Source organism: Cetorhinus maximus, chromosome 31 (genome assembly GCF_964194155.1).
Source record: "Cetorhinus maximus chromosome 31, sCetMax3.hap1.1, whole genome shotgun sequence".
NCBI classification, from domain to species: domain Eukaryota; kingdom Metazoa; phylum Chordata; class Chondrichthyes; order Lamniformes; family Cetorhinidae; genus Cetorhinus; species Cetorhinus maximus.
The window spans coordinates 10528455-10551352 of NC_135909.1; the positions used below are offsets into that span (position 1 = coordinate 10528455).

General features: G+C 42.6%; 1 long non-coding RNA gene and 3 other non-coding genes across 4 annotated transcripts; all 4 read left to right on the forward strand.

The window, feature by feature from the left end:
• Positions 1–328: 328 nt before the first annotated feature.
• On the forward strand, positions 329–4432 carry LOC144670496 (uncharacterized). Its single transcript, XR_013573890.1, has 2 exons — positions 329–363; positions 2063–4432. It is a non-coding gene; the product is annotated as an uncharacterized LOC144670496 (long non-coding RNA).
• An 8708-nt stretch (positions 4433–13140) lies between these two features.
• Positions 13141–13231, forward strand: trnar-ucu (transfer RNA arginine (anticodon UCU)). Its single transcript is given in 2 exon segments — positions 13141–13177; positions 13196–13231. It is a non-coding gene; the product is annotated as a tRNA-Arg (tRNA).
• Positions 13232–16201: 2970 nt separating this feature from the next.
• Positions 16202–16291, forward strand: trnap-cgg (transfer RNA proline (anticodon CGG)). Its single transcript is given in 2 exon segments — positions 16202–16237; positions 16256–16291. It is a non-coding gene; the product is annotated as a tRNA-Pro (tRNA).
• Positions 16292–20163: 3872 nt separating this feature from the next.
• On the forward strand, positions 20164–20253 carry trnar-ucg (transfer RNA arginine (anticodon UCG)). The gene is given in 2 exon segments: positions 20164–20200; positions 20218–20253. It is a non-coding gene; the product is annotated as a tRNA-Arg (tRNA).
• The last annotated feature ends 2645 nt before the right edge of the window (positions 20254–22898 follow it).

Sequence of the window (22898 nt, forward strand, 5' to 3'; positions counted from 1 at the left end):
CACATTCACAAGTTGGATCAGAGAAGGGCCGATAAGAATGTATCTCACATTCACACACAACATATTGACGGCTTTAGCACAACATTATAATTACTGCTTGTATAGCAAAATATAATAAAAGGTCATATCCACCGTTAGTAATTCTAAGACCTTCTCTTCCCCTCTTAATATAATGTGAACAATTCTTGCCTGTTGTGTCCATCTCTGATCTGTAAACTTCGACCTAGCAGAGTGTGCTGACATCTACTGGCCAGAGCCTAGAACTGCAACAGAGCGGAGGGAATTAACATGAACTATTGGTGTTGCAGATTCAGGTCAATGTGAGGAAGTAGTGATGGGATGTGACAGGGTCGACATAGAGTTGTAAGTATTAAATCCAATAAAAAAATCAATATAACTTATTTCTCATGGAATCTGTAGAATGTGGGACTTGTTGTCGTCTTGAGCAGTTAAATCAATGAGCACAGCTGTATTTAAGGGAAAGATAGGTAAGTACAGGAGGGAGAATGGATTTCATGGACCAGCAGATAATGGTACATGAAGTATTCTGGGTGGAGAATCTTGTGGAATAATGTACCAATTAGACCAGATGGCCCAATGAAGTATATTCTGGGTAGAATGAATACCGATTTCCAAAGTGTCTCAGAGACTGACAGATACATAATGAATCTCACACTCATAGTGCACCACAGACAACAATACAGAGTGAATCATACACTCACACACATCCCTAGAGACTGACAGATACAAAATGACTCAGACACTCAAATTCTTTGCCAGAGGTATAGTGAGACAGAATGAATCCTACACTTAAATACATACAAGCTTAGAATAGTTGCAGCACAGCAAGAGGCCATTCGGCACTTCATGTCCGTGGTCTTTCTCCACCAGAGCCACTCAGCTACTTCTGATCCCCAGCCCTCTCACCACAGCCTGTCAAACCTTTTTTCTTCAGGTGCTTATCCAATTCCCTCTTGACACCCCCAAATTCTCCTGTCTTTAGCATACTCTCAGGCAGTGAATTGCAGACCCTAATGGTTTCCTGCATTAAAAAAAAATCCTGATGCCTCCATTAGTACTTTTGCCAACCACCATAAATCGATGCCCACTGCCCACAGGATCATTTTATCATTATCTACATTGTCTAGAACACTTACTATTTCGAACACTTCTACCAAATCTCCTCACAGCTTTCTCTTTTCGAAGGAGAGTAACCACAACTTCTTCAATCTATCCATGTAACTAAAGCCCCTCATCCTTACAAACATTCTTATAAACCCTTTCTGCACTCTTCATAAAATCTTCACGTATTTCCAAAGGTTTGGTGCCGAAAATTAGGCTAATACTAGTGTCTGTGTGACATCTTTCTGAATCTGTGCAAGGGAGCCTGTATCTGTCTGATCTCACTTGGTGTGGGAGGAGTTGTAAGGATCAGGATAGGAACTGTCTGCACAGGCAGTCCTTTTCCATAGGCACACGTGTATGTTAGAGACCGACATGTACACCTCATATCCGACACAGACACAGTGCAAGGGCCAGGCAGACATAAAATTTATCCCACAGTAACAACCAATAATACAATGGAAATATAAAAGCAAAATATTCTGGATTCTGGAAATCTGAAATAAACACAGGAAACGCTGGAAATACACAGCAAATCTGGAAGTACCTCTGCCTTCAGGTCATGACACTTTGTTGGAACTTGGAACGGTGAGAAATGTGACAGATTTATGTAGAAATTGTCACTTAGGAATACAGAACTTGAGTATTCCTGAAAAAAAGAGACATGACGTCGATTTTTTTTGTCTTTCCCTCTTCAGTGTTAATGGGATCCAAATCAGTTGGTGAAGCCGAAAGTAAGACACAGAGTTTGTATTTATCGAGAGATTTTATTTACTTGTTTAGTCTCACAGCTCTGCTGCTTCACAACCCTATCTCCCAGCTATCCCCTATGTATATGTGCTCAACGACAAATAGTACTTTATTTTCTCAAGCTAAGCAATGCAATTGATATTATGTTAACAAACCTTAAATAACTCATTGAAAATACATTAACTTTCAGAGCAGATACAATTATACCAAATCTCAAAGGGAACAAAAACTTATACTGCATGAGAAGGGGGTGCTGATTGGTTGACAAGTATTCACTGATTGGTAGAGGCTTTGCCACGGGAATGCAACAGGGAAGAGTTAACTGCCAAACTTTTGTCTTATTTCAAACAGCCAAGTCGACTCTGATTGCTCCAGGCATTTCCCTGGGAAGGAATCAGGGAATGATTATCCACCAAGCTTTTCTTCAGTTGCAGGAAGTGCAATGCGTGGACATGTTCATTTTGCTTGCCAAGGTAGTGGCCTGTGTGTGAAGAAATGTATCCCCGAGCATGTGTAAGTGAGGCACACAGCGAGCTCGACAGATAATCTTCAATTGCTTGTTAGGAACTATGTATAATTTTTAATGAGTGTGTGTGTGTATATATATATATATTTATATAATGTGTTTAGATAGATAGTGTGTGTGCATTTTTTGTGTCAGAAATGTAGAGTTGTTCCAGTTTCACAAGTTTTTTTTATAAATTAGCCTTGGGACTTAGAAGCCTGGGTGGATCCCTGACTGACAGGTCAGTAAAGGGGTTAGATGTTTAGTGATTTTGGGGAAAAAAGAAACACACAATAGAAAAAAAAACTGGGCTGCTGCCTACCGACAGTGTTCAAGTGACACAGAGACAGAGAAAGAGAGGGACGAGTTCAATGTGCATCAAAGAGTTAAGCAGGGATTTTTTAGGCTCTTGAGAAGAGAAAAGTACAAGGCTACTGGGACAATAGTTAACTGCAGAGTCAGTTATAGGACTCATTGTCGTGATCAGTTCGGTGGTGTTGCTACTGAAACAGTGAGTATAAAGTGCAGTTATTTTGGGTGAGATAAGTCTTGGTTGAGAAGGATCAAGTGAATGCTCAAGAATTCACCACAAGAAAACACTTTGCATGTGTGCCAGCCCCAAGCAAGAAGCCTTTGTGACAAGCCCGTGGTAACTCTTCACTGGTTTATCCATCTGTAAAGATATTGCTGGGCAAAGGAATATTGGGAAATTGAATCAACTTCTTTTGTTGGTATTGAGATCTTTCTGACTGTGTTGTCCGGTTGTTTTGATAAATATTTTATTCTTTGTGTTCAAAGTTCATGAGCAAATACCTGTGAATTTCTTAAGAAACTTTTCTCACATCCTACACATGTTGGGTTCTATCAGGCCAGGTTTCACTCAAGGAACTGACTTACCCAGTTTTACCATCAGCCGGATTGTAACAGATGTTCGTGTAATTCTTAGCACAATCAGGATTGGTCAGTAAGTATTGTCCTTCTGTGAATTCACATCCAATGTTGGACACTATGTTCTGAGCTTTTCAAGCAGGATCTTGGTGAGTATGCTCAGTACTTTGCCTGTTGTGAACAGCTGAAGGCCCAAGCTGTTTGATACGATCCAACAGCCATTGGGGCAAATGTCCACAGACCTCACATCACACTGACACTGAAACTCATACACAACATTAGTTATTTGTGTTGTTGGCAGAACATATTTTTAGTCTTGACAGCAGCATCCTGTTAGTGGAGAATGTCACTGGTGTTGCTACTGCATAGTAGCATTGTGAAACGGGTAGCTCTATTAGTTGTTCACGCTTTTGAGATACCTTAACCATTCCAGGGATATGTGAGGTAGACTGGACACTTTTCAGAACAGACTTTTCAGAACGGGCTTAGGCCCATTGTTGAGTTTGTGTGATATACAGTGAGCAATTATTTGATCGATGGAGCCATTATTCAGCAAGATAGCTTTGAAGTGCCTGATTTTGGCATCATGTTGCATGATTAGCAAATGGCCTGGTCCCTACCTATCAGTTTGCCGACAGGACCTACCTTATACCGCATGGAACTGTAGGAATCCCAACAGTGGCGGTGGGCTAGCAGCAGACAGTAGTAGAGAATGCATTGGCAGATTTCTCAAGTAGTACATTGAGGAAAGGGTCTCATTTGACTGGTCAATTTCAATGAGAATAGAGCAGGTTAGAGCACATTAAGGTGTCACAGGAATGTTTTACATGTAGCTGCAGATGCAGATATAGAAAATGTGTAATTTGTGTATCAGAAAAAGGAAAGGGACAGGATTTTAGGGGTCATTTCCTGAAGATACATTTCTCGTGGAAATTGGCAAAGATGTTTACAAGAGCTGGGCCTAGAGGGTGTCCCATGGCAACATTATCTCTTTGGGCATACATGGTGCCATTAAAACTGAAATGAACTGCATGAGTTGCTGAGTTCATATGTTTATTGAATACAGATTCAGGCAATGGCAGTGAGACTAGATCATCATGAAATAATGACATGGTGCATATGTGAATGGCTTCCTTGAGTGGTACATTAATCAAGAGGCTAGCAAAGTTAAACAAGCAACAAGCACATGCAAACGCCATTGCTATCAATATGCAAATCCTGTATGGGCTTCACAAAGGAGAAGAATCCCTTCACCGTGTATGTGGAAAACTCGCTCAGAACTGTTTGTAGCAACTCACTCAGCCATTTGGCCAATTCATGTTGTGAAGAATCAGTCAGAGATGAGATAGGATGTAAAGGAACATCACTTTTCTGTGTCTTTGGCAACCCATGCATACGTGCACACAGTGAACCATGTGGGCAAACCCTACCATATACTCCACCAGGCAGTTCATTACTCCACGTTCTCATTCCGTGATTGGACAACACTTAATAAACAATCACAATTGTGCTAAGGATTACACCTGCAGTGTGAACTAGGGAACACAGTTTATAAAATAATGGGTCCCCTACTTACGATGGAGATGAGGAGTAATTTATTTTCAGTGGATCATTGGCCTTTGAATTATCTTCCCCAGAGAGCAGTGCAGGCTCGATAATTGAACATATTCAAGGCTGAGCTGCACAGGTTCGACGAGGGAGTCAAGGGTTGCAGGAGACAGGCAGGAAAGTGGAGTTGAGGGTACAATCAGATCAGCCATGATCGTGTTTAATGGCAGAATAGGCTCGAAGGGCTGAATGACCTGCAGCTGCTCAAATCTCTAATGTTCTTCAAACTGTAACTTCTGTCCCCATTTTGACTCCTTTTTTTCACATTTGGTTTTAACCTCATTCTTCTGTTGCGTTTGCTTTCGGGTGGCAGCTGCTCCTCATTTTTCCATTCGCACCTCTTTTCAACACATCTCAGTTTTTTGTTACTTGTTCCTTTAACTCTTCCTTTTGCCTTGCAGCATCAATTCTTTCGTCATTTAATCTCTCCTGCCATGTAGAGCTTCAGCCATCCCCTCTGCCTCCACAGCCTCCCTTTCAGTGACTGTCCATTTGTTGGTAACAGCCTTCAGTGTTACCTTGTGTTACCTGCTAATCTTTTCTCATACAATCTCTCTGCTGTTCAAGTTTACTTTTTGAGTTCTCCTCTGTACTTCCTGTATTCTGCTTGGTTCCCTAATTTATTATGAATCTGACGTCTATCATTAGCCTGTTTTTGGATTTCCAGCAGAGCACAGGATGTGTAGTCAACAGCTCTCAGCTATCCCGTTATTACAATGAAATGAGCTGCCTGTTTAATTAAAGTTTTCGTTATTTAGAATGTTCTGTTCCTTCCTGCTTGTATCTTTGCTGTTGTCTCTCGGTTTAATTTACACAGCAGCTCATTCTCCCTCTACACCTAATCTCCACTTTCAACAAATCCACATTATAAACTCTTCACTCTGCAATTAACTTTTTCTGTGTTTGAGCTCCCAGGTCAATTGAGTTCTTGGTTGTAATTTCATTGTCCCACTTAATTTACCTGAAAGCAACGTTTGTGTTTGAATTATCAACTCATTTGTACTGTAATTATAATTTATATGAATTCCATCTTGCAACAAACTGGAAGTTTTCAATTTAAAATCTAGAGATGACTGACTTGTTGTGCAAAGACCTGTCTATTCGACTTAGTTCAATAAATCCTGTCCTGAACAGATTGCTTTATCCAGGCAATATCTCTACTTGGTCAACTGATGGTGCACGGAGCTCTCAGCTTTTACTCATTCATCTTCACGGGAGTTGATCCAGTTTCGATGTCAACTTGTTCGCTGGTGTCGATTTACTCGGATTCTTCGCCTGATTTCTCTCCTGTCCAAGGAAGTTCTCTGAGCAGAGTTCTCAATAATAACTGGACTATTCCTCACAGAATTTCAGCCTAAATGATTTTTGAACTATTTTATGAAAGAATTTAGTTTTGTACATTCCTCCCTAGCTCTCCTCATGGTTAGGCAGAAAGTGTTACTGCTGTGTTGGCAAGTAGACGACTGATTTATTTGAAAAATCATTGTGACAGGATTTTGGATTTGAACAAGTCACAAACCTGGTGGTGATGCATTGTGGCCCCATCTGTCACGTGACCTGCCAGGGAATGACCTCATAATTGCCCCAGTCCTGTTGCTGTGGATTGGGCGATTTGTTAAAAACTTTCAGTGGGGCTGATTTGGTCGCATTTGCCTATGAAAGATAAGTGTATGTCCCCAAAACCCGTGCCAGAATTTGTGTGTAACAAAGAAGGTTGATACTCCAGTACTGTATACCTTAATGCAAATAGGCTTATTGCAAGATATACCGTTTAGTACTGAGGGAGGGCTGCACTAATGTAGGTGCTGTCTTTAAATAATGATGATAAAACAAGGCCATGCCCAACCTCTTATTTTATCCTAAGTGACCCCATGGCGCTGTGCCAAAGACACACGAGCAGTGGAGTTATTCCCCCGAGACTCAATCATCATCCCAAAGCATGTTCACATTGTTGTTTGTGGGTGTTTCCTGTGCAGAAATTAGCTGCCCCTTTCTGACAGAAAGTGTCTGTTCATTTTTCCTGCATCAGTTTCAGTTTTGCTCCAGAAAACATGAAATCTGACTTCAAACTCAACTCAGGTGGGGCTCAAAATGACAAGAAATCCGTCAGCAATGAAGGGTACAGGCGTTAATTGATCAGAGTGTGTGAGGGACTGTTATGACGTTGCAGAAGATATGGACCAAATCCTGGAGGGATAGTTGGTCGTGTTGTCACAAGGGTTTTGCAATTTGTATTTATTACGAGATGTGTGCACTGAATTCAGAAGCAACATGCCTGCCAGGACATTTAGAAATTTTTAAAAAATGATAATAATATCTTGTTAAAGATAAAAGATGTCAAGCACATACATAAGACTACAAATAGCGCTATAACTCCTCAAGTTACTCATTAACTTGACCCCCTCAGTTACACACCCTTAAAGGTCCGAAATAGATTTTAGAATTAAAGCAGACTCAGCAAGTTAACACAGTATCCTGGACAATGGAATGCCATATGGCTTTTCTTCAACTCCCGTTTAGTTAGACAGCAGACTTACGCCAAAATGCTGGAGGCTTCATTGAGGCCATTTCACACACTCCTGTTAGATCTTACATGGCCTTTTTCAACATAACCTTTCATTCTCCTTTATATGTGTTTCTCTCTTCTTGATGTGTAAATTCTATAGACCCAGATATTGATGAAATTGTATCTTCTTCACAATATTAAAACACTCCCATATCGCCACTATTTCCAGTAACCTTTGGGAAAAATAAACATGTTCCTTAGCTTTGCTTATCCGGCTAATTGAAAACAGACTGAGATATCGTTGAAATCCAAATATCCCTTCATTTATCTAAAAATGCAAATTCCCTTCACACCTTACATGCTAATCTAGGTTCCATGTTTACTCATTAGCATGTCAAGCACCCAGCTTCTTTTGATGAGTTAAACTTGACTCCAAATGTAATTACATTACACACAGACAGACCCAATTATACTAACCCCATAAAATTACTTCGCAATAAACCAGAAAATTATTATGAAACTGTTATACTTGCTTGACAGGAACTAATGCTTTCTGTGAAAAGCATTAATTTCAATAAATGAATATCCTCGGTGTACCACTCCTGGCTAATCCTAAGCAATAACTGGTGGGAGGTTTTTAAAGTGATGAAAGATTTCCTAGCGCTCCTGAAGAAGCACAGTGATTTCTCTTGCTGCCCTGACCAACATCCCTGACTCAATAACACCACCAAAAACAGCTGCACATAAAGAACTAACGGAAGGGTCAATGTTTAATATAGAAAACCATACCCATTCCAGATTTCCAAAAGGACACATTAATCTTCAGAAAACATTCTGCATCAACTCCAATATCTGATCATTGAGAAACAGGTGTCTCCTCCGGCTTGGCTTCATTATGTGCAGAAATTGGAATTGTTTTGTTTCACAAGCTCATGAAAGTACCTGGGAGCAGTTTACTGTGTTTCAATGAGAAATTGTCATCTGATATTTAAAAAATGAATACAGAAAATGCTTGTAACATGGAGCAGGTTTGTTCATCACAGGATTAATACAAGCTCACTTCTCCATCCAATGAATGAGGCACGTCGATATTGAGAGAATATTAACAGAGAGGAAAACAACTGCTTTCTAATTCTGCTCCCCTGCTGACTATTCCCAAAATCACCATGGAAGTGGGGCAATAGACCGATTTCAATTTCCAAATGCTGATCAAAGGATTGTCAGCTGGTAAAATGTGGGAAATGCAGGTTGGAGAGGATAATTTTCTTCCTGCAGGATTTCCTGGGTGACGAGTTGTGTGTGGAATTATAGCTCAGCACTAGAGATTGTCAATGTTGAGAGAATAATGGGACCAACAAGTGATGACACCTCATTTCAGTTCCTTCCAGATTTAGTTTTTCTTTATGAATTCGGGGTGGAGGAACAAAAGTAAAGTGTTCTTCCCCCAAGTTTGTCCTGCCATTTAATGAACTCATGACTGGTCTGTCTTTTTGCTCCATTTATCCCTCTTCATTTCATAATCCTTAAAACACTTAACAAACAAGAGCTATCGATGTCAGTTTGGAACTTTTCGGTTGACCCCCAGCGTTTACAGTTGTTTGGGGGAGGGAGTTTCTACCATCCTTTGTGTGAAGACGTACTTCCTGAAATTACCTTTGAAAGGCTTCATTCTGATTTAAAGGTTAAGCCCCCTTGTTAAGGGCACCACCCCCACCTCCGGCCCCAACCTCCCGTCGCACCAGTTGTAACAGTTTCCCTCTATCTACCCTGTCAAATCATTCACGCACGGTAAACATCTCAGTTGGATCACCCCTTAGTCTCTGATATTCACGGCATTACAATACTAGTGTTTACAATCTGTCCTCGTCATTTGAATCTGGTATCACTCTGATGAAATTCTGCTGCCCCCACTCCAAGGCCAATCTAACATCCCTTAGGTCTGTTGTCAGGAACAGAATGCATTGATCTAAACAGGGTTTTATACAACTGTAATATGATTCCCAATACTTCGTATTCTATTAGTCTTAGATATTATTTTTATCTTCCTGTCCACGAGCTTTTAATGATGTCTGTTCATCTCTCTTGGTTCCTCCACAGTTTCGAGAAACTCACCACAAAATTAAACAACCTTTTCTATATATTATAGGTTTAATTAGATGGCCCTTCACTTTAAAGCTTATTTGCTAAAACTTGCTCACTCACTGAACTTATCAAGAAAATGTCAAACTAAATGTGTTCCGCAAGGACAATGTTATTTTTTTCTGCTCCATCGCCATTACCTTTTCCAGCTGCTCTTTCAGCCATGGTAAATCTGGAGAATGAAAGGGAAGGAATAGTCCTTCTCCTTTTCCTGAATCCTATTTGTTCATCATTCCAATAAAATCTGGGGAAAGGACTGTAATAGCTCACTATCAATTTTGATTAACTCTGAAATAGTCCATTGAAAAAATTTATTCTAGGTATTTGGCCTTCGCTGGTTTGGACAGCAATTATTGTCCATCCCTAATTGCCCTTGAGAATGTGGTGGTGACCTGCCTTCTTGAACCTCTGCAGTCCATGTGGTGTAGGTACGTCCCCAGTGCTGTCAGGAAGGGAGTTCTAGGATTTTTACCAGCGATATTGAAGGAACAGCAATATATTTACAATTCATGGTTTGAAGGGGAATTTCCAGGTGGTGGTGTTCCCATCTTTCTGCTGACCATGCCCTTCTACATGGTAGTGGTCCAGGGTCTAGATGGTGCTGTCGAAGGAGTCTTGCTGAGTTCCTGCAGTGCACCTTGAACATGGTACACACTGCTGCTACTGTGCGTCGGTGGTGGAGGGAATGAATGTTTTTGGATGTGGTCTCCATCATGCGAGCTGCTTTGTCTTAGATGGTGTAAAGCTTCTTGGGTGGTGTGGGATCTGCACTCATCCAGGCAAGTGGGGAGCATTCAATCACACTCCTGACTTGTGCCTTGTAGATGGTAGACAGTCTTTGCGGAGCCTGGACGTGTGTTACTCGTCACACGATTCCTAGCCTCTGACCTCCTATTGAAGCCATAATATTTATATAGCTATTCCAGTTCAGTTTCTTGTCAATGGTAACTCCCAGGATGCTGATAGAGGGGGATTCAGTGATGCTAATGCCAGTGAACATAAAGGTAATAGTTGGATTCTTACTTTTTGGAGATGATTATTGCCTGACACTTGTGTGGCGCAAATGTTACTTGACAGTTGTCATCTCCAGTGAGACATTGACAACCATCCGATTCCAGGCCTTTTTTATGTGAAACCTACACAAACAGGAAGAAGCAATTAACTAAAAATATCCAATAACTTGATTCGAACCCACGTGTGAAAAGCACAATGGTTTCACAATCCCTCATCTTAACATCCCCTCAGACCCGATCCTAGCTTTAAGTCATGGCCTCGTATCCTTTTTCCCAGCCGTGAAGAGTTGGCAAGAAGGTTCTGAAAGTGCAGCCAGGTGTGCAATGTTGGAAATGCGGCTCCAGTAAGCAGGAAAAAAATGTATCACGTCAAGTCAGGAACTGTTTGGAATGGAGCAGTGTGAAACATTTCTCCATGATTTATTTTTTATCTAATCATTGGTTTTCAAACATTCCATCAATGGGAAAAATATCGCTTAATGTGTATAAGAAATGAATACCTGGGCTGATATTAAATACATCGGCTAATCTTAAATATCTGTGCTAAATCTCCCCTTAACATTCTCTCCAATAAGAGCATCTCCAGTTTGTATTTTTCAGTCCATCCACATATGGAATCCCTCACCACTGATCCAATTCCAGAAAATTTCCACTGTATGCTCTCCAAGGACTTGATGTTGTTCCTAAACCCCTCACCAAGATCTTATATTCCACATTACAACGTGTTACCCCTCCAATTCTTTGAATCCTATCAATCCGCATTATTTTTATAAACTTAGCTAATGATTCCTTATAGATGAAGGCAGGCTTCTTTCAACATTAATCTCCTTAAAGATTTGGAAAAATGACCTTCCAATCTCCAATGAATAAATCCTAATGAAATTCTCCAGTCAGCCAATGAACAGCCCGCCTCCTTCATTCCACTTATTGTTACTTCTATTTTCACTGATCCCACTTCTTCAGCACAAATGCTTCGCTCCTCTCCTTTAAACCCTCTTCAATAAGAGGGCACAAATCCGCCATCAACAATTTGCAAATGACTTCTTTAACATATAACTCGTGTTAAAGAAGAGATACGAGAAGGTCTGGCTGTGCTAAATGTTGATAAGTCAGTGGGATCAGATGGAATGCATCTGAAAACGCTGAGGGCTGTAATAGTGGAAACTGTGGAGGTATTGGACTGAATCTACTGAATATTATTTACTTTTTTACAGTTACAAACCACTTTGTTACTCTAGGATGCAGAAATGAATAAAAGTGAATCAGTGATGAACAGATTCTGACATCCCACATCTCCATTTAATTTTACATGGAGCAACTTGTCGTCAGTGTAAGTGTGTTGCTCTAAGAATGAGATCACCACGTCCTGGGAATATAGCAGCAATCCCACCAAGGTCTGAACTGCAACCTTGAAACTCAGTGAAAGCTTGTCACCATCCTCTCCGAATCTGATCGCCACCTCAAGCCCAACATTCAGCTTGGGTGGGCAAACAAAACAACCTGATTCCCCTCGTCCTCCAACGCAAACTGAACTCCAGAGGTGAGTTGAGAGTGACTGCCCTTGACATCAAGGCAGCTTTTGACTGTGTGGCATTATGGATCCCCAGCAAAACTGGAGACAATGGGAATCGGAGGCGAGGGGTGGGGAGCTCTCTGCTGGTTGGAGTCATACCCAGCGCAAAGAAAGATGATTGTGGTTGTGGAGATCAATCATCCCAGTTCCAGGACATCACTGTGGGAGTTCCTCGGTGTTGTGCCCTAGGCCCAACCATCTTCAGCTGCTTCACCAGTGACCTTCCTTCCAGCAGAATTGGGAATGTTCGCTGATGTTTGCTCAATGTTCAGTACCATTTTCAACACCGCCGATACTGAAGCAGACCATGTCCAAATCATCACCCACCCTCTGTCCAGAAGACACGGGACTGCAAAGAATTCTAAGAAATCTCCTCTCAAAATCCTCGTCTCCAAGGTAAATATCCCCTACCGCTAAAATGTATCGAGGTAATTTAAGTTCCTCGCTGCGACATATTCTCGTTAAACTTTATTGCTTCCTCTTCAATGCATTCACATCTTTCCGAAAGTGTGATACCCGGAACTGGGCGCAATGCTCCAGCTGTGGCCGAAATACTGTCTTTTCCAAGTTCAAAACAACCGCTTTGCTCTTGTAATCTATGCTCCCATTCATAAAGCCGAGGATATTGTATGCTTCATGAACGATTCTTTCAACCTGCACTGCCTCCATCAATGATTTATGCAGGTGTACATCATTTCCCGCTGTTCCGGCACCGTCTTTGAAATTGTAAACTTTATTTTGTCTTTTCCCCCGTGTTCTTCCGACCAAAATGAATCACTTCACCCTTCTCTGCAAAACAATTCAGCCGCCCTATTTTCCAACCTGAATATGTCCTTTTGAAGGAAATTGCTCTTTCACTCGAATTTCTATCGCTCTTTTCACAACCACAGGACGTCCAAAACACTTCACAGGCAATGAGTGCTCTTGAAATGTTGTCATTGTTCAAACGTAGGAAATTGCTGACCGTTTGAACGTTTTGTTCTACAATGTCAGAAATTCCCTTATATGGAATAGGAAATGAGCCATCCATGTGCTGGGCTCTGTGGCGCAACGGATAGCGTGTTGGACTTCTAACTGCTGCTCTATAAGAGATTCAAAGGTTGTGGGTTCGAGTCCCACCAGAGTCGAAATTTAAATAAAAGCAAATCAGCAACTGGTTCATCAGAGAAGGGAAACTGCCATCACCAACCCCTCTCTGTACAGGTGAATCCAGTCACACCCCACTTTCCAATCTGAACCACTTAACAGAACAAAACTCGCCACCGAGTAGTGAAACAGGTGGCAACAGGAGGAGAGCCGCTTCGCCGCTACAAGGATACAAAATTGGCTGAGTGGCAGGAAACAGAGATTGGTGGTAAATGGTTTTGTTTCGGCCTGGCGGAAGGGTTGGGACCTTTGCTGTTCCTGATAAATATCAATGACCTTTGTGCCCAGGACACAATGTCAACGTTTGCGGAGGATACAAAGTTTGGAAGCATTGTGGAGAGTGTGCAGGATAGTGTAGAACTTCAAATGGACTTGGACCTGTTGGTGGAAATGGGGAGACAGGTGGCAGATGAAGTTCAATGGACTGAGGTTTGGTAGGAAGAACTTGGAAAGACAATATAAAATGAAGGGTACAACTCTAAGGGAGGTGGAGAAGCAGTGGGACTTGGGTGTTTATGAACGTAAATCATTGAAGGTGGTAGGACATTTAAACCCAGCGGCAGAGTCATGGAACGAAAGTACATGGCCCCTTTTTACAACATTAACTGCCATATTCTGGTCGTTTAAATATCGAGTCATTGACTGTGCGGGAGAGAATAGATGACTGACTGGGTGAGCTAGTGACTGAATGAATGGTTAGGTGGGTGACGTGTGTAGGTAGATAGCTGGCTGAGTGAATGAGTTTGGTGGGTGAGTGCGTTGGTGGGTCTGGTCGTTTAAGTGCGTGACCGCGTCAACATACAGGTTGGGAGCCAGTCAGGAGATCCGCGGAGAGGTCAGGTGGTCGGATCGGGGCGACTGAGTATTCGGTTGCGCAGTAACCCAGGTGATAGACAAGAAGTTAAACTGTTTAACCTTTCCTGGGCATCTAGCAAGCTAATTGTTTGGGATTTGTCCCAAGTTTCTGACTCTAGTTCAGAGTCGGAGGCATTCGAGGAGGGTCCACGGCAGGAGGGGTAAATGTAAACTTCCCGGGAAGTTCCCACGTTGGTCCACATGGGAAAGACATTTTGGCTGAGTTTGTTGACACCGGAACAGCAGAGAGCACGCGCTCCACACGTGGAGTTTCAGTGTCTGTGACGTCAAAGCCAGTGACGCTCCAGGTCACTTTAGGCAGCGGAGATGGTGCAGATCAAACTCAGCCCGAAATGAACACTGTTTTTGCTGTGTTCCGCTCGCTGGCCCACTCCCGAGCCGGAATTCAGTCTATAAATGTTTATAAATATTTCTTCAAGTGCATGTTGGTCCCGCAGATAGTGAGACTGGAGAATTAATAATGGAAAACAAGGAACTGGTAGAACTGTTGAACGGGTATTTTGTTTCTGCCTTCACTGTAGAAGAAGGACATATAGAGTGTACAGAGCGATTTAGATTGGCTGGGTGAGTAGACAATAATTGGGAGATGCAGAATAACTTGGGAAATTGTGAATTTGTCCACTTTGGCAGGAAGAATTTAAAAGCAGTACATCATGTGACTGGAGAAATGCTGCAGAACTCTACAGTGCAGAGGGTTCTGGGGGTCCCGGTTCATGAGCCTCAAAAAGTTGGTATAGAGATGCAGCAAGTGATTAAGAAGGCGAATGGAACGTTGGCGTTTATTACAGAAGGAATCGAATATAAAATTATGGAAGTTTCCCCACATTCATACAGGGCGTTGGTGAGACAGCATCTGGTGAACTGTGGACAGTCTTATTCTCCTTAATTAAGAAAGGATATCATTGCATTACAGCAGGTAAGAGAAGATTCAGTCGACTGGTTCCTGGAATGCAAGGGTTTTCTTTTGAGGAAAGATTGAGGAGGTTGGGCCTATACCCATTAGAGTTTTGATGAATGGGAGGTGATCTTATTGAAAGATATAAAATCCTGAGGGGACTTGACAGGTCGGCTGCTGAGACTATGTTTCCTTTTGTGGGGGACTCTACAATCAGGTGACTCAGTTTAAAAATATCGGGCTCTCACATTTCAGACTGACAGAAGGTAATATATTTGTTTCTCTCTCTCAGTGGGACATTGATCTGTGGATTTCTCTTCCCCAGAGAGCAGTGGAGGTTGGGTCATTGATAATGTTCAAGGCTGAAGTGGAGATATTTTTGACAAAAGAATGAGTAAAGAATTATGGGGGGCAGACAGGAAAGTGGAGTTGCGGCCATATTCAGATCAGCCATGCTGGAGCACCTTCGAGGGGATGAATGGCCTCTTGCTGCTCCTGATTTTCGTGTTATTGTTCTTGTGTGCCTCTCTCGGCACTGCTGTCCCTGTCATGCTCACCGTCTCGCTTGCCGGACTGCTCGGCGCCTCAGTAACCTCCCGCTCTCCGGCCTGCTCCCTACCCCTCACCGCCTCACTTGCTGTTCTGCTTGTCACCATCTCCTCAGTTCTTCTGGTGAGATGGGCGGCGACAGGGGTCAGGAGGGAGGTGCCGAGTGGGAGGTGAGCGGCTTGGTAGTCGGGTAGCGAGCGGTGCGGCATAAGGGTTGGCGTGTAGCGCAGCGAGCGAGGCGGCGAGGGCCTGGGGTCAGGGCACCTGGCATTCGGGAGCAGGGGAGTGAGTGGGAGGCAGCAAGTGGGCGACCGTCAACGGCTGAACAACGAGGACGTCAGCGGTGGGAGGAAGGGCGCACGCACCGGCAGACCGAGTGGGTGCCGAGTTCCTGTTCCAGCTCGGTGTCAGGAGTTACAGTGTAAAACTGATCACAATTCTAGCATTGCTGAGTTCTGATGAAACGGCATCGACCTGAAAGGTGAACACTCTTTCACTGTCCACACTGCTGCCTGCCATGAGGTGTAATTCTTAATTGTTTTCTGGTGTTACGACAGGAATCCAAAAGGAGTGTTGACGCACTCTGGAGGACAATGAATACACATAGCGGTTATCTCGTTTACCTGTGGCAGGCTCGTTGGTCTAGAGGTATGATTCTCGCTTCGGGATTTTCGTTAACTGATCGTGCGAGAGGTCCCGGGTTCAAATCCCGGACGAGCCCTCTTGTGTTACCGCTTGTGATGCATATTTCTTTACAAGCGAAAAGGCGGGTTTTACTTAAACCCGGCCGAGTTTTTAGGACCTGAGAAGTCATTATAACGAAATTATCACTGCAAAACACGTGGAGTAAATGAAGAAACTGTTGCTCATGTAATCGGATGGTTAATTTATCCGAACAAGAGAATGAGTTAATTTATCCCAAGAAGAGAATGAGTGTAACTGAAACTTGAGATTTCTTGCCGTCTCCATGGATACTGCCTGGCCTAGACACTGCCTGGTGTATTTCTTCAATGTTCTCTTTTACCCAGAGCGCTCTGAAAGAATGGCTGATATCTTTTGGGTGCCAATGAATGTCTATATTGGCTGAGTTATATACATACAGTTACATTATTGGTTTCGCCGTGTGATTCTCGCTTTGGGACGTTTCATAAGTGAGAATGTGAGCGGTCTCTGTTTCAAATCTCAGGCGAGCTCTCACGTGTTGTTATTTGTGGTGTAAATCGCCCAGTGCATTGTCTAAAACTCATTGCGGTCTAGGTGGAGCGGTTTACTTATATCAGGGGTAAGTTTGAGAACTGGACCCACCATTGCAGAGAACTCATCAATGAAACACACCTGAAGGAAATGAAGGCAATTTGAAAAAAAAAATTGCCCACTTAATCGCACTGTAATGTTACCCGAACACACTAATTAGACAACCCCGTTTTCTGGATGAATGCATTCGGCTGTTGTATTCTCTAAGAGAATTGTAAACTTCTCTGAGACGGCCAGGTCTGGTAGCCCCATAGTGAGAATTTGATTTGATCATATTTTGTTCGTAATGTCGGAGTTGTCCTGAGCAGAAAGTGAGCCGTTTCACCTCGATCGATATTTTAGTGTAAAGGCAATAAACAATTTCAGGAGAAGGTATTTGATAGGCGGTGTGTGCTTAAAGTTGTTTAGGACCAGACACAGACGAGATGCATCCAGAATACGGAGGGAGGAGAGCAGGAATTGCAGGGACGCTGGCCAGAATTTTCCAATATTCCTTAGACTCGCGGTGGTGACAGCGGAGTGGAGAACTGCTATTGTAACATCCTTGTTCAAACAAATATGTAAGGATAAGCCCAGAAACTACAGGTCAGCCAGTTTAACCTGGGTGGTGAGCTACCTTTCAGAAAGGAAAATTCCCGACGACATGAAAATTACCTCGGGAAAATGCACATTAATAAGTAAAACCAGCTTGGATTATGTTATGGTACCAGCTGAGATTACCCCTGGACAATCCTAAACCCAGAGTGGAGCCCATCTTGATAGATCCTAACTTTTATTCGATTGTTTAAATACGTGGAAAGTAGCTACTGAACAGAGTCACAGGAGTCAGCTGATCAACTTTTATCAAAAAATAAATAAAACATTTATTCAACGAGAAAAGATGAACCATGTTACAATACTCTTTCATCCACAACTATAACTTTGCAGGTGGAGACAAATTTGTAGGAATAATGCAAGTTGCAAAATTTATTTTATTCTTTAATTTCCACAGTAATTACATAATCCATGTATCAATAGGCACACTGTGGTAAGGAACACCAGACCCTGAAACCAAGTGAAAAATACCACCATAAAAAGTTGCTATGCTGCTATTCAACTCCCCACAGAAGCTTGACAAGCCGTGAGTCAACCAGTTTCACTGCACTCCGCCTTTCACGCAAGGATTGAAGCCATTCCCTCTGCCCCTCCTCTTAAATTCATTAACAGGACCTGTTCCAGGTTCCCATCCTTCCTTTGACCAGAACGTCTGTTTTGGACTTTCACCTCTTCCACTCCCCTGGATTTTGGGATTTTTCTTTCGCTTGGGACTAAGTATCTGCCCCGTTTTCCAGTCTCTCTTGGCAGCAACTTTCAAAAACCAGCCGATGTCCACAGCTTCCAAATCAAAACTGCAGTTTCCCTCCTTCTGTGTGTGTGTCTGTGGGAGGGACCTGCCTCTCTATCTTCCTGTTGCTAGGCAACAGCCCAATTCTTTTACTGATGTGTTTGCTTAACTTCATAAGTCGTAAGCCTGAATAGAGATGCAAGCACCTTTTTAAAACGAAACTAAAACTCCATTTGACCTTTCTTAACACAAATACAGAAATACAAATCAAGCTTAAACTTTAAAGCTAAAACTAATTCCTAACAATTGCAATTACCAGTATAACTTACTTAAACCTCTCTACTTCCTAACAATTTAGTAAGAACAAATCGTGTTATTTAACTTCAGTTAGTTTTTTTTTGATGCGACAGCAAAGAATTTTGATGAGGGTGAAGCCCTTGACGTGATTTACATGGACTTGAAAAAGGCATTTGATAAAGTGCTGGACAAAAGACTTCTGAGGAAAGTTAGAGCTCATTGAATAGAAGGGACAGTAGCAGCACAGATACGAAATGAGCTGAGTGACAGGAACCAAAGATTTGTGGTGAACTGTTGCATTTTGGACTGGAGAAAGTTATCTTGTGCAGCTCCCCAGGTCTCTCGGGGACTTGTGCGATATCGGGAACTGGGGGAAAAATAGAGTTGAGGCCCAAGGTCAACCCCATGATATCATCGAATGGCAGGGTAGGCGCAATGGGCCGTGTGGTGTACTGCTGTTCCTATTTCTTGTGTCCAGTGTCAGGGACCCTTCCATTCGTGTAATTCATCAGCCAGATCTTGTTGCAAGCTCACAATTCCAACATTTGCCGATGATACAAAAGTTAGAAGCACTGTGAACTGTGAGGAGGATAATGTAGATCTCCAAAGGGATCTAGAAATGTTGATGGAACGGGCGGACAATTACCAGGTGAAATTTAATGCAGAGTAATCTGGTGTCATTCGTTTTTGTAGGAAGAACAGGGGGAGGCAACACGAAATGAAGGTTACAATTCTAAAGGGATTGCGGGAACAGAGGGATGTGGGTGTATATGTGCATAAATCATTTATCATCACAGGACAGTTTGAGAGAATGACCAGTAAAACAGACAACGTCAAGGGCTTCATCAATATAGCATGTAGTACAAAAACAATAAAGTTATGTGAAGCCTGTAGAAAACACTGTTTCGGCCTCAACTGGAGTATCGTATCTAATCCTGTGCACCACAATTTAGCAAGGGTGTGAAAGCATTAGTGACATTGCAGAAAAAAATCACAAGACAGATTCCAGGCATGAGGAACTTAATTCACATTGAATGATTGGAGAAGTTGGGAATGTGTTTCTTGAAGAGAGCGAGTTTGAGAGGAGAATTGATAGAGGTATTCAAAATCACGAGCTGTGTGGACAGAGAAAATATGGTTTAACTTTTCCATTGATGGAATGATCCAGAACAAGAGGACACAGATTTAAATTAATTTACGAAAAAAGCAATTACCTAATAAGGCTTTATTTTCATGCAGAATGTGTTTAGAATGTTGGATGCAGTGTCTGAGAGTGTGCTGGAGGCAGGGACAATTGAGGTTTTCAAAAGGGAATTTGACCTTGATCTGAAAAGACAAATTAGCCATGTTACAGGGAAAAGGTTGTGGAGTGGCAACAGGTGAGCTGCTCGTTCAGATGGCCAGCCGAGTCCAGACGGGCCGAATGTTCTCATTATGTTCTGTGATTCAATGATCCCATATAGAATCAGGGACGTTAGTGAAGACTATGATCAATAGGTGAGCAGCAAATGTCTAAGTGAGTTTCTCAGGGCAGTAAGTGTTGGAATTTCTTGGGACAGGATGTGACTAGGTGGCAGTTTCCTGGACATAGAGTCAAACTCAGACCCTGAGGCCATGGATCTGGGATTCAGCGGATCATCCAAAAATCGAATTGAAAAATCTACAACCACGATATTTATTTACATGGCACTAGCATCAGTTCCAGTATCGTATTGCCTGACCGCGTGGCCTAATGGATAAGGCGTCTGACTTCGGTGGTATTTGCAGAGGTTATCAGAAGATTGCAGGTTCGAGTCCTGCTGTGGTCGTTTTATATGGAAATCTCTTTAACTTCCTGAAAACCGCGGTCTCACTCGTCAGCTGAAGGTTCTGCCTTTCCTTCCTAACATGGCAGGGCTCTTTCTCAAAATGTCTGCTCTTGTTAATTTGTGCATTAATTGCTAACTCATTTTGTTTATCTGATCAGTTTCGTTAAATTGTTGATGTGTCCAACTGGAACAAAAGCTGTGCATCAATCGGTTTAATAAAATGCTTTGGGAGAATTCCAATCTCCTCATGAAGCGGCTCGATCATTAGCTGAATCTGCTGTCACTGGACTAACAATACAGAGGTGCCAGGCTAATCTCTGCGGGCACGGGTTTAAATCCCAACAGAGCAGATTTAAATTAAAATATTTCCTAAATTTGGAATTAAAATCTCGGCACAGTAATGGCGGCTATGAAACTATGATCGATTGTGGTAAAAACCCACCCGGTTCACGAATGCCCTTTACGGAAAGAACTCATCCGCACTTCCCTTGCCTGCCCTACATGTGACTCCAGACCCACAGTAATTTGTTTCACTCGTAACTTCAAGGATAATGTGAGATGATCAACAAATGCTGGGCTTGCAAAAGACGCCCATACACTATGAAAAATTAAACAAGTGGTAAACAGACACGACATAATTTTCAGGATGTCTACCTTTTCCCTTGAAGAATGAAGGCTGGGGGGTGGTCTCATACAGGTCTTTAAAATTATGAAAGATTCTGGGAGGCTGAATTCAGGGAAAGTGGAGCAGAGAAGTATCGATAACTATGTGTCTCGCTCTCACACACAAGACAACGGCTGACGGGTCGAATGCAACGTTATAACTACTTAACTGTGCATCGGCGACTCATAAGAGCGGTAAATAAATTCCATCCGCAATGTCTCCGCGGCACCCTCCAGATTCCGTGGGAGCACTGCCGAACAAACTGTAGTGTCGTTCTTGAAGGCAGCTCCACCAGCACTCAGGCCAAACTCCTGAAAAATTAAGATAAAAGCAAAATACTGCGGATGCTGGAAATCTGGAACAAAAACAAAAATACCTGAAATAACTCAGCAGGTCTGAGAGCATCTGCGGAGAGGAATACAGTTAACGTTTCGAGTCCGTATGACTGTTCAACTGATGAAGAGTCATTCGGACTCGAAACGTTAACTGTATTCCCCTCCGCAGATGCTGTCAGACCAGCTGAGCTTTTCCAGGTATTTTTGTTTTTGTTCCTGAAAAACTAAATTGCATGGACTGCGCACTGTGTCCGGATAATCGAAAAGCGCCGCATCCGCCAAGTCCTGTTTCCTCAACTCTCAAATGGACAACATTCCAGGGGAGGCCAAAGAAAATACTTCAAAGACACTCTGAAACGTTAATTCAAACGCTGCAGCATTTATATTAATGACTGCGAGGAACTTGCTTCTCACCATTCAAAATGACCAAAATCTGTCCCCAAGCTGCAGCGCGCTGTGAGTCCCCATGTCTTAATGATGAGGCAGAACAGCGGCTAAGAAGAAGTAACAGGAACCAAATCCTGCACTCCGGATCTCACTACCTCGTGGGACATCCTGTCCCCATGTGTCCTAAGGTCTGTGGGCCGAGAATCGGCCTGTTCACTCTCATGAAGGCCCATGGCAGAAACTCACGGCCCTGACTGGATGTCATCCTCGTATCGAGGGACAGACGATAACCACTGCTTATTACATAATACATATAAGAAGAGGTCATCTCCATCCATAGTATTTCTACAACTGTCCCCGAATAATATGAACAAGTCGCCTCTGTTGTCTCTGATCTGTCAACTTCACTATATCAGAATGTGCTGCCATCTACTGGCCGCAACAGAGCGGTAGAAATTCACGTTGTCGGTGTCGCGGAAACAGGTCAATGTGAGGAATTTGTGATGTGACGGAGCAGACATAGAAATGCAAATATGAACTATAATTTAGGAAACACAATTAATTAATTTATTCCCGTTGAATCGGCAGCAGTTACAGGCCAACTATTGCCTGGAGCAACTGAGACGATTAGATAAACTGCATTTAAGGGAAGCCTAGATAAGTATAGGAGGGAGAATGAATTTCAGGGATAAACAGAGAATGTTACATGAAGTATTCTAGGTGGAGGATCTTGTCGGGCAGTTTGCCTGTTAGAACAAATGGCCCACTTTCAGTGAGGTATATTCTGGTTTGAATGAATCCAGATTTGCAAAGTGTCTCCGGGACTGACATATATGTAATGAATCCCACATCCAAACTGTGAGCTAAAGACAGAGAGACCCAGAATGAATTATTAACTTAAGCCTGGCATCAGTGACTGACTGATACACATTGAATCGCACACTCTCACAGTATTCAATGGACAGAATGATACAGAATGAATCATACACACAGGCACATCACCAGAATCTGACAGATCCACGATTAATCCCGAAAACAAATCCTGTCCCAGGGACAAGCGATAAAGAATTAATCCACAGAGACCGACAGATAAACAATGAATTCCAAACTCATATCCTGTTCCAGAGACAAATTGGTACTGAATGAACCTCACACACATGCACATAGAATAGCTACAACAGAGAAGGGGACTATTCGGCCCTCTGTCTCTCCTGAGATCCTTCAGCAGAAACTCAGCTATCCCAGTCCCCAGCCCTGTC